At 49.9% G+C, this 15,649-nt stretch overlaps 2 non-coding genes across 2 annotated transcripts; one reads left to right on the top strand and one right to left on the bottom strand.

Moving 5' to 3' along the window:
* The first annotated feature begins 279 nt into the window (after nt 1-279).
* On the top strand, nt 280-362 carry TRNAL-CAG (transfer RNA leucine (anticodon CAG)). The gene has a single exon. It is a non-coding gene; the product is annotated as a tRNA-Leu (tRNA).
* A 163-nt stretch (nt 363-525) lies between these two features.
* On the bottom strand, nt 526-608 carry TRNAL-CAG (transfer RNA leucine (anticodon CAG)). The gene has a single exon. It is a non-coding gene; the product is annotated as a tRNA-Leu (tRNA).
* Between the last annotated feature and the right edge of the window lie 15,041 nt (nt 609-15,649).

The raw sequence follows: 15,649 nt of genomic DNA on the forward strand, positions 1-15,649 counted from the left end.
CCGGAGGGGGTAGGAGGGAGCCCGACGGGGGCCAGAGGGGGGGCCGCGGGGCCGGACCGGTGAAGGGGGGAGCGCGTGGCAGGGCCCGGTCGGACCCAACCGGCCTCACCCCCGCGGGGCCCGCACCAGCGGGGACGGATTCGGAGTGCGGCTGCGCGGAGTCCGGCCTCGGGCGGAGTGCGGCTGCGTACAGTTTCCCCGGTGGATGAAGAAGCAAAGTGCGGCTGCGCGGAGACGAAGCGACTTTTCTACCACCGGGGGGCACTGACACTCCCAGCTGTCAGGATGGCCGAGCGGTCTAAGGCGCTGCGTTCAGGTCGCAGTCTCCCCTGGAGGCGTGGGTTCGAATCCCACTCCTGACAATGGTTTTTTTAATTTCTGTGACCCCTTTATATTTGAAATGTGCCTCTGCTGCGGGGTAAGCGGGCATCATGGGCACGAACAAAACAACAACAGTTTGACACCCGCTTCTATGTGCTCTGGGAGCCATGGGCATCTCAGCGTGAAATCCAAAAAGTTGAGCTTTGTCAGAAGTGGGATTCGAACCCACGCCTCCAGGGGAGACTGCGACCTGAACGCAGCGCCTTAGACCGCTCGGCCATCCTGACTTAGCTATTGACAGCATTCTCCCTTCTGTTACATTCATACATAACGGTGTCTCTGCCCAGCTCCTGGGTGCACAGCTTCTAGTGCAGCCTGTTCATGCTCCTGGTTATTGCTCATGGCCACTGAGGCCTGCAGCCTCCTTCTCCTCTGAGCTGGGGGAGCCAGACTCTGCCAGAGGAGGCCTTCATGAGCAGGCCTCTTTCCATTGCACTGCTGTGTGCGCTGACACCATTTGTATTTCAGCCTGGTTTTAGTCACAGGTATTTTTAGCAAAAGTCAGGAGTGGTAAACAAAAATGCAGGGCCCGTGGCCTGTCCGTGACTTTTACTATATACCCTGAACTGAACCTTGGGTGGGGGCCGTAGGTGTTTGGGGGGGTAGTCTGGGGTCACTGCAGGTGCTGGGGGATGGGGCCTGGGCCCCCGCTGGTGTGGGAAGGGGCAGTGCGTGGGCCAGGACCCCTGCAGGTGCTGGGGGGGAGGGTTGGCGGCGCTGGCAGGGGCTCCCTATCCAGCTCCGCGTATCCCTGCAGCTCCTAAGCAGCGAAGTGGCCAGGGGGCTCTGCGCACTGCTCTCCCCACAAGCGCCGGCTGCGCAGCTCCCATTGGCCGGGAACCACAGCTAATAGGAGCTGCAGGGGCGGGGCCTGTGGGTGCATGGAGACCCCTGGCCTCTCTGCCTAGGAACTGTAGGGTCATACCAGTGGAAGCCAGGGAGCCCCCACCCCAAGGCAAGCGCCGTACCCTCCAACCCTCTGGCCCTAGTCCTGACCCCTTCCCACATACCCAAACTGCTGCTGCTGCTGGACCAAGGGCTGCCTGGCTTGGGCTGCCCCTGAACCAGCACCTGCTGCTGCAGAAGTCACAGAATCCATGGCTTTGACAGACTCACAGCCTTAATTATCATTAATGTTTAATCAGCACTAACTCTTATTCTTGTACTGATCTTGCACTAATTCTGTTCAGTAATAATTTATATTCATTTCTTTACCACCATTAATGTTAAGAGTATTGCTCTTTATTAATTTCTCAGTAATTTTTAACAAATGATTTTTATTAAATTCATCAAGGCCCTCATCTTGCAATAAACCCCACGCAGGTGACCCCCTTTGCATTCTGACGCATTCCCACGGTTCAGGGGGTGTGCTCATTTGAAGCACATTACAGGGCTGGAGCCTTGCTTTTTATTAAACATAAGAACAGCCATACTGGGTCAGCTAATGGTGCTAGTCCAATAGCCTCTCTTCCAAGAGTGGCCAGTGCCACCTGCTTGCGAGGGACTGAACAGAACAGCGTAATTATCAAACAATCCATCGCCTGTCATCCAGTCCCAGTTTCTGCCAGGCAGAGCTTTAAGGACACCTGGAGCATAGGGTGGATGCTCACAAACTGTCTTGGCTAATAGCCATTAATGGACCTATCCTCCATGAACGTACCTAATTGTTTTTTGAACTCAGTTATACTTTGGCCTTCACAACATCCCCTGGCAACAAGTTCCACAGGTTGTGCGTTGCATGGAGTGTTCACTTATTTATTCAGTATTTAATAGCCCCCTTCAATCTACATTGATTTGTATTAATTCATTTATTTGGCAGTGACTTTGATTTAGTATTGATTCTTGTTCATTAAGACCCTGATCCAAACATGTACATGCCTGACTTATCCATATGGGGATGCTCATTGGCTGTTTGCAGCATAGGGGCTTATGGACATGTACTCCCAGATGTAGGATTCACTATTGTGCCTACTCCCATTGACCTCAATAGTGGTACAGCTGGTGGTGGTTTTGGTATTAAAATAATATTTTCTCTGCCACTGCATCATGGGCACCTATAAATATTCTTAATAACAATGATCTTAATATACAAGGCTGCACAGCGTGAATGGAACATGTTGGCTATCTATGTATTGGAGAGGACAAAGGAGATCAGACAACAAAGAATATATGGGAGAGGGTCGGATGTGCATATGCTGTATGGAAGAGCGCAGACATTTGGCTGGACTGGAGAGGTAAATAGATGACTCGAATGTAATGAGGCCCTGATTCAGAACAAGTGCAGGACTGAGTGATCCTACTGAAGTTAATGGGCCTACTCATCTGCTTAACCAGGACCGGTGCCAGGGTTTCTGGTGCCCTAGGCAGAATTCAGGGGGCAGCATTTTATGCGCTCCCCAAGGGGCGTGCAGGAGCTTCTGGTTCCGCTCCCATTGCGCCACCGAAGAAGGACCCTCTGCCGAAATGCTGTAAGCAACAGCAGCAGTCATTGAGCTGCTCAATTGCCTACCACTGTTTTCTGCGGCACGTTGGCAGAAGGTCCTTCTTTGGCGGCGCGACAGGAGCAGAACCGGAAACTCCCGTGGAGAGCGCACAAAATGCCACCCCCGAATCCTGGCGCCCTAGGCGACCGCGTAGGGTCACCTAATGGAAGTGCCGGCCCTGTGCTTAACTTTATGTACTTACTAAAGTCTCTTGTTGCACCAGGGCCCTAATGCGAAATTTCAGCAAATCCAAACCAGCTGACAATCATTTATGCATACAGGACTTTGCTCATAAGGGTCAGCTGGCTGTGGATGGCAGTATTGTGCTAACTCATAGGAGCACTCGTCATGGACTGGGCACCGTACAAACACAGAACAAAAAGCCAGTTCCTGCCCTAAAGATCTTGCAGTCTGAGACTGGGGGTTGCCCCTGGAGCAGACCCGCACGCATTGTGGTTGAAAGAACAAATGGTAGGAAAGTGTTTTGTTGACAATGAGTGTTGCCTCTCCTTTTGGGCTGTGTTGATAAGCAATTAGATCAGGGGTTGGCAACCTTTCAGAAGTGATGTGCCAAATCTCCATTTATTCACTCTCATTTAAAGTTTCACATGCCAGTGACACATTTTAACCTTTTTAGAAGGTCTCTTTCTAGAAGTCTATAATATATAACTAAACTACTGTTGTATGTAAAGTAAATAAGCTTTCAAAATGTTTAAGAACTTCATTTAAAATTAAATTAAAATGCAGAGCCCCCTGGGCCAGTGGCAGGACCCAAGCAGTGTGAGTGCCACTGAAAATCAGCTCGTGTGCTGCCTTCGGCACACATGCCATAGGTTGCCTACCCCTGAATTAGATATAGGCCATGTGTGACCCAGCACTCCAGTGTTCCCTCTCATTTTTTATATCCAGGTGTTGAATGAATTTTGGTATGTGCCCCAATAGGGAGTGATGTGTGGTGGGGGTGGGCTTGGGGTTTGGAGTGTGGGAGGGGGGCTCAGGGCTGAGGCAGAGGGTGAAGCTGTGGGTGGATGAGGGCTTTGGCTGGGGGTGCGGGCTCTGGAGTGGGGCTGAGGATGAGAGGTTCGGATTGTGGGAGGGGGCTCGTGGGAGGGGGCCCATGGGTAGGGCAGAGGGATGTGGGGGAGTGTGGACTCTGGGGTGGAGCCAGGGATGAGGAGTTTGGGGTGCAGGCTACCCTGGGGCTGTGGTGGGGAGAGAGGACTCCCCCCCAGCCCTCTCTCACCACAGCAGCTTGGGGCCAGGTGGGAGATGCCTCTCCCGAGCCGCGACAGCTCCGGGGGGCTGGGCTGGGTCGGGGAAGGGGCGCCTCTCCCCGCCTGCATGGCTCTTGATAGCCTGCTGCGTGGCTGCACAGCTTACAAGGAATTTAGCCCAACACCCCAGATTTTAGCAATCCTGTGAACTTCCCTTTTGTCCCTGAGCTGGAAAGCAAATGAAAGAAGCCGTCACCATTCTGTTCTGCTGCAGCGTGTCTGGAACTGATAAGAGATGTGCGTATGTTTCAGCAATGCCTCGGGGTATGGATGCCGCCTGCCTCCTCCCTGGCAGCGATGCCAGCCTTCATAGCCCGCTTGTTAATTTTCCAACAAGTACCTTTGTGCTTTTTCCTGGGCTGTCCCTTGGGCGGAGCTCCCCATAAACATCTGCAAAACTCACCGAATTCCTTCACATCCCTCCTTAAAACCCTCCCTGCTGGGATACATACAAAACACCTGACATATGTTGGGCTGCCCATGTGCTGAGACCATGGCCCAGACCGTGCCCTCTCCCTGCCCCCCAAGGCCCTGCCGAGCTCGGCCTGTGCCCCCCAAGGCCTCTCCCTCCCTCCCCCATGCAAGCAGCAGGTGGGGCAGTGGGCGGGGCCTTGGGGTGGTTCATCCAGCCCTGGTGTTGTCTACATGGGGGTTAGCTCGGTCAGTCGTATGGATTTTTCACATCCTTGAGTGACTTGGCAATACCAGTATAGGGTTGTAGTGTAGACCTGGCCTTAGACGGCAAACTCCTCAGAGCAGGAACTAGTTTTTCGTCCGGCATTTGTACCGTGCCTAGCGCCCTGGGATCCACAACCAGGACTTCTGTGAGTTACCACGATGCTAACAATAATTACAGCAATTCATGGCGTTCTCAACCTGCCTGGGAAGTGGAGAGGCTGCAGCAAATGCCCGGGTGTCTGTAGTCAAAGGCGACGACTGACTCAAACAATGGAACACGGGGCTGAAAACGTGCCCTAGGGAGGGATAAAACACAGACGATTGTGGTTCTACTCCCAGACACAAGCTGACACAGTCCCAGCCCAGCGCACAATAAAAGCATTGAAAAGACCCTGGGCCACATCCTCAGCTGACGTCAGTCAGCCACACTGAAGTCAATCGAGTTACGCCAGCTGAGGATCTGGCCTTCTGAGCTTAAAGACGTGTGAGGCAAAGAACTTGCGTGATACTCACATTACACTGGATCTTGTTGCTCAGTGAGTTACTAGGCTGGAGGTAGTTTACAGGATTCCCAGGCTCTGGGGTGCTGGGTCACAGTGGGCCATCGTTAACCGTTACCAGGCGTCTTGATGCTTCGATGTGATAATTTTGGGAACGTGAGCAAGGGGGAGGGAATTCCTCCCCCCTCAGGATCAGAGTTTGACCTGCGTCTGAGTGGATTTGGGAAGGAACTCCTACTCTTGGATTCTCTCCCCACGCTAAGTATGGCCCAGACCCCCAGTTGCAGCTGGGGAGCACGCAGGACTGCTAGGAAAGGGGCCATGCACCTTTTTCTCTGGCACCTTTGCAGATCCCTGATTGTGGGACACCCGACAGCTGCTCTAATCTTTGCCAGCTGCCACAGCCCCCAGCAGCCATCCTAATGCCGCAAGATCAATGGGCACGAGGGAGTCCTAGCCACCTGCCGGATGGCACAGGAGCTAAACCACCGGTGAATCCTATTAGACTAATGTGATGGGTTCCCCCCACCATTGGGGTGCCACCTGGAACTGGGGCAGCATGGAGCCTGCCTGACTCACCAGCCTGGGTTCCCCTTCACCCTGTAATGTTGTGACAAGCTGCAGACATGCTCCCAGCCTCACACTTTCACCAGCACACAGGTAGGGACACACAGACACCGAAATCAACGCTGCATGGCAATGCTCAGCTAAGGAATTGTTTCACTCTCAAGTGCACACCGCCCTCTAGAGGGTAAACCCAAAATTGTACCATCTTGCGTTGCACAGAGAACTGGACAGCGGAAGCTCATGAAATTCACCCCCTCCCTCAATGTGGAGAGGGATATACACAGCTTTCTGCTCCAAGTTATGATTTTCACGTGCACTGGTTTTGGATGAAACAAAGCAAGTTTATTAACTACAAAAGATAGATTTATGGTGATTATGAGGGATAACAAACAGATCAAAGCAGATTACCTAGCAAATAAACAAAAACTTAATATACTAAAGAAACTGGTTATAAGTAGCAAATTCTCACCTTAAATATTGTTTTAAGCAGATTTCAGAGATTCTCGAAGATGAGCTGCACTTGCTTGCAGCTTAAAACTCCAGATATTTCTGTCACAGGCCAGACAACCCTCTAGCCTGGGCTCAGCCCTTCTCCCCTAGTCCAGTCTTTTTTATTCTCAGGTGTTTCCAACAGTCCTCTTTCTTGGGCAGGGAGTCAATGAAGAACGAACCATAATAATGTCACTCCCCTGCCTTAAATAGTCTTTGCATATGGTGGGAATCCTTTATCTCTCAGTTTGATTCCCACCCCTGGTCAGTGGAAAAACACTAGTATTATCATGGAGTCCAGTACCATGTGACTTGGTCACATGTCTCTGCAGCCATAACACAAAGCCTGTTTGCAGAGACTCCAGGAAGGCTGGTGGGAGATTAGCATCTTCTAAGACCTATTGTTCTTCTTAATGACCCTTCCCAGTGAGCCATCTAGACTAATTGCATTTTTCTAGTGGGTGTTCCCCAGGTGTAAACACATTTGTAATAGATGCATAGACAATATTCCTAACTTCAGATACCAAAATGATATATGCCTACAAATAGGATAATCATATTCTGTAAATCATAACCTTTCCAATGACCTCTCACATAAAACACATTGAGACTGATTCTGCTGTGAGGGCCAGGGAGTGAAAGCAGGAGTAACTCCACTGCAATGTGTGCACAACAAGACTGAGAGGGTCAGAGAGTGTAGACTGTAGAAACAAGAGAGCCAGCCTGCCCACTTGGACTCTAGATTATCATACAATAGCAAGGTTTGAAGGGACCTCAGGAGGTCATCTAGCCCCACCCCTGCTTAAAGCAGGACTGATCCCCAGATAGATTTTTGCCTCACATCCCTAAATGGTCTCCTCAAGGATGGAACTCAGGATACTGGGTTTAATAAGCCAATGCTCAAACCACTGAGCTATCCCTCCCCCTGCATCACTCAGCCCCACACAGGCATTTATTTGTTGAGGGGAAGTTAGCAGGGAACATCCCATCCATCCCACTCTCCAACGTCTGAGCCCCGACTCTAAACATTCAGCAACACCTCAGCCAAGGGCTATTTTTCCCCCTTCTCCTCTAAGATATGTTCATGCGCTTTGCAATATCATTTGCTAACTCTAATATCATATACTCTTTAGCTACAGCAGCAAGACCTTTGTGTGGCTTCTCTCTTCCTCTAGGGCTTTTACAAGTAAACATCTTTCTCCAAAGGGTGGAAGGAACCTTTTGGGGTGCTCAGTGATTCTGAGACACTTCTGAAGAGGAGGGAAAAGCATGATCTAAAATGTCCAGAACGTGTCATCCGTCAGCCTATTAAAAGGCTGCATTTCCACTGTGGGGTCCTGTGGCCAGCATGTCCCCTCTAGCCACCAGCACCCCAAGGTAAATTTTAGGATGCAATCCCATGTGCTGCCTTGCAAGGGGAAGGAGGTGAGGGATACTTCTCTCTTCACACAGCAGTAGGACAGCTCCCTGTAGGGCACTAGAGAAGAGGAAGGGCTTTTTCCATGCTGGCTGGTGCATCATGGCTATAGTGGATCATGGTCTGCTGGCTAGAGACATGGCCAGCCTGCTCCTCCCACTACAAACACTTCTGCGTGCTGTACCTCCAGTCACCACCTGAACTCCTGCCCCGATGACAGGCTCCTGGGAACACAAGACACATGATGCTCCCAAAGGACAGAATTTGGCCATTTGCCATAGTTTTGTATAATATTTACTTAAGGCCCAGTCAAGCATCAAACTGACCTGGTGCTTTTTAGGCCTTTTTGTGGCCATAGATATTAGAAACACGTACAGTGAAGATTTGTTTGTATTTCCACCAGCTTTATCATGTGGGAGAAAATCTAATTAGCCAGAAATATTTTTTTAGGAGTGAATTGAAGAGGGTGAGATTTACTAAGACCATGTCTGCACTACCAGTGTTACACCAGTAAGGCTACGATGCTGCAACTATCTATTGACTTCCTACAGTGATGGAAGGGGGGGTTCCATCACTGTAGAAAATCCACCTCCCTGAGCAATGTTAGCTAGGCTGACAGCAGAATTCTGCCACAGACCTAGCCACTTTTACACTGAGGGCGAGGTCAGCATAACTACGGCACTCGGCGATTTGAATTTTTCACACCCCGAGTGCCGTAGATACACCAATCAAACTTTTAAGCCATAAACCAGTCCTGAGTAAAAGACTGACCCAAAGCCCACTGATATCTCTGGGAGTCTTTCCATTGACTTCAATATGATTCAGACCAAGCCCTAAGTGGATGTGTGAAGAGCTACTTAGGGGAAGCTATGCTGAAAATGGTCAAGCCTGTGATCATACTCCTCTCTCACAGAAAGGAATTTCCACAGTCTGGCACACTCATGAGCCTTCGACTCCCGGCTGATACTTTCATTGTTCCAGCAGAAGGGAGTTACTGAGGGAGGTCATGGCTGTGCAGAGGGAGGTGGTCTCACAGGCTTCTGGGGTCAATCTAATGGAAGGTTTTGAATATCAGGACAGAGACCTTGAACTGGGCTCAATACTTTATGGGGAGCCAGCCAGGAGCTGCCATCACAGATTGATTGGATTTAAGGCCAGAAGCGACCTTTAGACCATCTAATCTGAGCTCCTGTCTATCACCAACCATTAACTTTCACCCACTTGCCCCTGCACTGAGCTCAGTAACTTGTCTTTAGCTAAAGCAGGTCTTCCAGAAAGGCACCATTCTAGCGCTGCGGTCATCAAGTGCTGGAGAATTCACCACTTCCCAAAGGTAGTGTGCTCCAATGGTTAGTCACACTCCCTGTTAAAAATGCATGTCTAATTTCTCATTTTAATTTGGCTGGTTTTGTGCACAAACAGTCCTACTCATATGAGTAACATTTGCAAGATAAGATCCTCTATTTACAAGTTGAAGCAGACTTAGCTGCTCTTTGGACAGTTACACCCTATAGTGTAGCAGTTTTTTGGGTGTGGATATTCATTATCTTCACTGGAAAATGTGTAATCAAAGAAGAAAACAACCATAGTTACAGTTGCCTTGAGGCCTAGGTCCTTCTTTAGATTTTTCTCAGTCCTTCTTCAGGCGAACCTCTCCTTGAAGTCATCGCAGGGGCGGATCTAGACATTTTGCTGACCCAAGCATGGTGGCATGCTGCGGGGGGTGCTCTGCCGGTCGCCGGCCCTGCGGTTCTGGTGGACCTCCTGGGAGGTCCACCGGAGCCGTGGGACCAGCGGACCCTCCACAGGCACGCCTGCGGAAGGTCCAGCAGACCCTCTGCAGGCATGCCACCAAAAGCACCCTGCTTGCCGCCCTCCCAGCGACTGGCAGGGCACCCCCCGCGGCATGCCACCCCAAGCACACGCTTGGCGTGCTGGGGCCTGGAGCCACCCCTGAGTCATTGGAAAGTTTACCTAAGAAAGGACTTCAGGAGTGTGTCTTGCCATTTTATTACTGTGAATGAAGAGGCCCCACTATTTGCACAATCATTATTAAAGATTCTATCCAATTTCCCATTGTTGGTGCTTGTCACATGGGTGGTTCTGCAGCTACCCACTGAGCAGCGCTGCCTAGCCTGTTTATATGGTGTCCTACTCACAAACACACGCAGTTTCTTTCTTTCTTTTTCACCACAGGTACCTTTCACCTTCAGTATCCAAGCAGGGCAGGACACAACACAGGTACACAACAGCAGGAGGAGCCATCCCCAGCTTTCTCTTCTCCCTTTGCTTCCTGTTCCTAGTCCCAATGACATAATCTCCCAGTTACTGAGCGAATTGCCTCATGAGCCCAGAAGTGGGTTCTAGCCCACGAAAGCTTATGCCCAAATAAATCTGTTAGTCTCTAAAGTGTCTCTTGATGTCCCTGTTGTTTTTACTGATACAGACTAACACGGCTACCATGCTGAAACCTGTCATCCAGGTCTCAGGAATCCCTCAACAGAAACAGATTAATTAACTTCACTCAAACTTGCAGTCTTCCCGCAGCAACCTCATTGATCTGTGCCCTACAAGGAGCTCTCTGCCACAGTGCTATTAACAGTGCAGAGCCCCACAGCCACTCGCCTCGCCTCGCCCTGCCGTGAGAAAAGAACCGAGTTAGGAATATAAACACATGGATATTAGGCAGCCAATGTGAATCTCTCAGCTGGGGCATGAGGAGGGAACCTCACCCAATAAAGCCACGAGAAAGGAAATTGTTTGTTCTGAGCTCGGCTTTATTGGGTGAGGTTCCCTCCCCATCCCGCAGCTTGGCCCCAGTGTGACCTGCCATTGACATCAATGGACTCACTGCAGCTTGGCCCCAGGGTGACGTTCCCATGAGATCAATGGAGTCACAGCAGCTTGACACCAGTGAAAGGGCCCAATCCTGCTCCCTTTGGAATCAAGGGCTAAGTGCTCATTTGTTTCCACAGGAGCAGCATCTAGAGGCTCGAGCCCATAACCAATATTTCGTTCTGCCTTTTCCTCCCTTCCTTGCTGGGACTGTTCAGCCCTGGTAACGAATGCAAACTGACACACTTGAATGAACTCCTTTCTCTAGGAAATGGGGTTTCTGCTATTACACAGCCCCAGCCTGCTCCCAGTGGGGTAAAGCGCTGGCGCCTGGTGCCTGCTTCGGGCCTCATTTACACAGGTTTAACACTGTGACATCACACTGGCTGCAGTGCAGTAATTCCTGAGTCACACGAGTGTAAATAAGAAGAGATTTGGGCCCACAGAGGCCAATCCCCAGCCATTGTGCTGCCTGGTTTGCACCACGGCAGCAGCACCAGGAGTGGGAAAGCTGCCCTAACGAGGCAGCCAAGGACTCTCCCTCACTCAGAGGAATCCTCAAGTGGTGCAAAACCAGCATAACTGGCTCCACGACACCGGTTTCCCACTCCCTCTGTGCTGGGGAGGCAGGAGGGGTGTGGGCGGAGGGCACCACCAGCTTCTTGACCATTGCAGCCTCTGAAGCTGCTGTAAATTATATCCAGGGTTGAAATGGCTTCCATCCAGCCCAGGATCCCAGGGACTGGGGGGACAGAGCCCACAGTTCACAGGGCAGTGTGGAGAACAGACAACTGCTCAGGTCAAACAGCCTTTGGGCTAATGCTTTCTGCCTCTGCACTGGTCACTGGGCTGTGCTAACGGGTATAAATAGTGACAGGTTTGAACAAGAACCCTAGATCAAAATCCCTCCAACTTGGATATAGATGTGAACTTTGCAGCGAGGGTGTAGGTCTCTATGATTGGAATGCAGGGGTCTGACTCTGAATTCACTTGCACTTGTCTGTCTAACTCTCAACAGAGTTATTCCTGATTTACCAACTTGTAAGTGGCAGGGGGGCCTGGCTCCGTGTTTCTATCTGTGAGCAGGCCTACCACTGCCATGTTCCATTTACCCCATCAGATCCCTAGGCGTGGCCACAGAAAGACAATGGACCCAATTGTGCTGTCACTTGGTGTTAAGGAGTAATGCCACTGCAGCCCATGGAATTACACTGGTGTCAAAGCAACGTGAGAGCAGAATCAGACCAAGTAACTTTATTAGGCAGAGAACTGAGACTCATTAATCAGAAAGCCCCTTAATGGACAGAAAGGCAGAAGAATCCATTACCTCTCGCCTCCTGGGAGCTCACCAGCAAGAGAAACAACAGAGCCATCAGGAAGCTTGATGAAGATAATGCCTTTGCATACAAGCCACACCTTGGCCTACAATATCCTGAGCATTTGGCTTTAGGGAAGTTTTCTCTTTTCTAGATTAGGATCAAATAATCCTCCACGGGGAGGGGAATGGAAGAAGAGCCCTGGGGAGGGAGAGGTTGGGGCCAGGCCTATGAAGAGAATGTTACATCAAAGGGCACCGTGTCTTCCCCATGCAGCAAAGGTTTCTGCTACCCTGGGTTTGTAAGGGCTTGTCTTCACATACAGCGCTACAGCTTTACCCCCAGTGCAGACACCACCATGTTGGCAGGAGAGTTTCTTGCGCTCTTCCATCAGCGTCTTCACTAACAATACGGTTACTGTAGGTTTCTCCATGGCTGACTTCAGCGGGAGTTCTGGCTGAGTAAGGTCTTCAGGAGCTGGCTCTCAGGGGTAAGATCACCAGGGGAAAATAGAGATCTTGTGCATCGGGGCTTGAAGCCGGAGTTGGAGATGCAGGTGTGTCCTCCCAAGGAGTGCCCCTGAGGAATCTAAAGGCATGAAGATAACTATGGGCCAAACCCCATTGCAAACAGTACTCCCATAGGAGTTAGTAGCAGGGCTGGGGCAACCCATTAGGCGACCGCCGCTAACATTTGCGGGGCGGCAACCATGACTGCTGGACCTTCCGCTGCCTCTGTTGGGGGCGGCATTTCAGGGGCGGGACCTTCCGCCGCCTCTGTCGGGGGTGGCATTTCGAGACAGGACCTTCCGCCGCCTCTGTCGGGGGTGGCATTTTGGGGGTGGGACCTTCCGCCGCCTCTGTCGGGGGCAGCATTTTGGGGGTGGGACCTTCTGCCGCCTAGAACAGCAAAAAAGCTGGTGGCACTCCTGGTTAGTAGAAGTGTTGATCACCTCTGGGTTGTGTAAAGAGAGCTGGATTTGGGTCTCAATAATGATAACGAATAGTCGTAATAATAACAATAATATTTTGCACATCTGTAACATATAACACCCTTCTGGCCACAGTAGTTAAAAAAGTCGTAAGGCCTTGTGGACTCCTACCCTGTTGAGATAAGCAACTGGAAGGACAGAAGGCTACTGCAAACAGTGCTAACCCCAACCCACTGACCTTTCTGTTGTGAGTTTGTGGCATAGCCTGGCACCAAAGACACGGTCAGCTGCAATTGTATCTGCAGAAAAGACAGATGGTGATATGTCTTACGCAGATACCAGGACTGTGTACATTAGAAACAGAGACAACTAACTAGCTAGCGATAGGTAAGCAAGTCAAATAGTCCCATGTAGAAGCAACATGAAGACTTGTAATGATCTTGCCACTCTGAAGTCCCACTGGACCAGCTTGTGAACTGGTGCATATTTGTTGTCATTGATTTACAGGGAGCTACATGGTTTCACACCAACTGAGCATCAGGTATGATGATTTCAACAGGAGACAAACGACTGGCAATTGGTGGATTGTTCTGTACTTTGTAGCACACTTTGGACACCGTATAACTAATTAACTAACTAACAAAGACTGAATTTTTGAACACTACGTGCTCTGTAATTTTGCAGCGATTGCCTGTCGATGTTGCCATTTGTAGCTGGCATCAGCAAACTGCTAATTCAGAGCAAACCTTTTCACAATTTTATAGCAGTCCTGGCGGTAACAAGGAAGGCCAGTAGGAATTTTGCCGTTGACTTTAGTGGAAGCACTATGGGGCCCTTCAAGAACATCTTGATGACATAGTCCCCGTACATGACTTCCCAGTGCTCCAGGGAAAACATTTGGAATGAGATGTCTAAATGTACCTGTGCCTCGAGAGCAGAAGGCAAAATGATTTCTTCCTCTCTGATCCATCTCTGTTGCAGTGCGCAGTGTTGCACGCTGCTTAGATACGGTGCCAGTGGGTGTTATACAAACACCCTCATTCTGATTTTGCTTAAGTCAGTTGGACACTGGCATGACTCCACTGGTTTACACCAGTGATTCCTGATTTACACCAGCGTGCCTGAAATCAGGAGCAGACATCTCCCCCTCCCCCATATCTGAAAATTGTCATTTCATGTTGATCAGAGAAGGATTTTGATACCCAGGAAAACTTTGTAAATATGGTGTAAACCTCAACTGCCTTGCAGACGCTTTTTTGTTCATAAGTTCTTCAAGCCATTTGTTAATTACACTATGGGCTTGGCTACACTGGAGAGTTGCAGCACTGGTGGTGGCTTTACAGCGCTGCAACTTACTCACCGTCCACACTTGCAAGGCACATACAGTGCTGCATCTCCCTGGCTGCAGTGCTGGCTGTACTCCTGCTCTGCCTGGGGTATAACGATTGCAGCACTGGTGATGCAGTGCTGCTCTGCCAGTGTGGCCACCAAAAGCGCTGTAATTGGCCTCCAGAGGTATTTGGAGGTATCCCAGAATGCCTGTTCAGCCACTCCCAAGCAGTGCTGCAAATGTGGCCACACTGCAGCGCTGGTAGCTGTCAGTGTGGCCACACTGCAGCGCTTTCCCTACACAGCTGTAACTCCCAGCACTGTACAGCTGCAAGTGTAGCCATACCCTATGAGTCAATGAAAAGACTGCCAGCCATTTCAGTGTCAGCAGCTCTGGGCTTTAATAAGGATTCCTGCTTTCTCACAGGCCTTTTATTCCTCCTCTGAGTCAGACAGTGGTGCTCAGCCCAGGGTAGGTGTACCCCTGGGGGTACCCCGAGATCTTCCAGGGCATACATCAACTCATCTAGAGATTGGTCTAGCTTTACAACAGGCTACATAAAAAGCACTAGCGAAGTCAGCACAAACTAAAATTTCATACCTACCATGACTTGTTAATACTGCTCTACAGACTATACAATGCAGTGTAAGTACAATAGTTATATTCCAATTGATTTATTTTACCATTATACAGTGTCAAGCCTGAATCCCCACTCTGGCACTTCGAGTGCAGAAGGTGGGGGCCCACAAAGATTCTAAAAATTAATACTGGCCACTCCAGGCTTGTATAAAACTCCCAAGGTTACAGCTTTTCTCTGACCTTGGCTTGGTAAACGCTGCCACCACCCAAATGCAAAAACATCCCTTGGACCCAGGAAGGGGCACTTGGGAATTCCTCCCTGGGGGGTACCCTAAAGCCCTTTCACCCCCCCTCTGGGGAAGAGCAGAGAAAGAAAACAAAAGGAAATCAACTGTTGCCACCAGCTAATTAAACAACATGTGCGCAAACCTCCTCAAAAATCCAATCCTGTTCTTAAAAAAGGTAAATTTTATTAAAAACAAAAAGAAAGAAAATATATCTGGAACTTAGGCTTTTTGCTAAATCTTAAAAGAAACAATGACAAGGATTAAGCATCAAGAATAGCTCTCTTGAGGTTCAGCTTAAAGGTCACCAGTAAAACAAAAGCACCTGGGGTTAGCACAGAGGAGTCCACAAGCCTGACAGAAAATAAAAGAAACAAACCTAATCACATCTTTCTAGACATTTCCTGGTCTATTTCCATATTTGGGTAGTTCTAGGTATAATCAGATGATTTCCATACCTGGCAAAAAGCTTTTCATGGCATAACCATAGCCCTGACTTTGCCCTATCCCCTCTCTCCAGAGAACAACCCCAGAACACACAGAGGAAGCTTTTTTTCCCCCATTTTAAAAAGTTCTAGCCTTCCC

Source organism: Chelonoidis abingdonii, chromosome 19 (assembly GCF_003597395.2).
Source record: "Chelonoidis abingdonii isolate Lonesome George chromosome 19, CheloAbing_2.0, whole genome shotgun sequence".
NCBI classification, from domain to species: domain Eukaryota; kingdom Metazoa; phylum Chordata; order Testudines; family Testudinidae; genus Chelonoidis; species Chelonoidis abingdonii.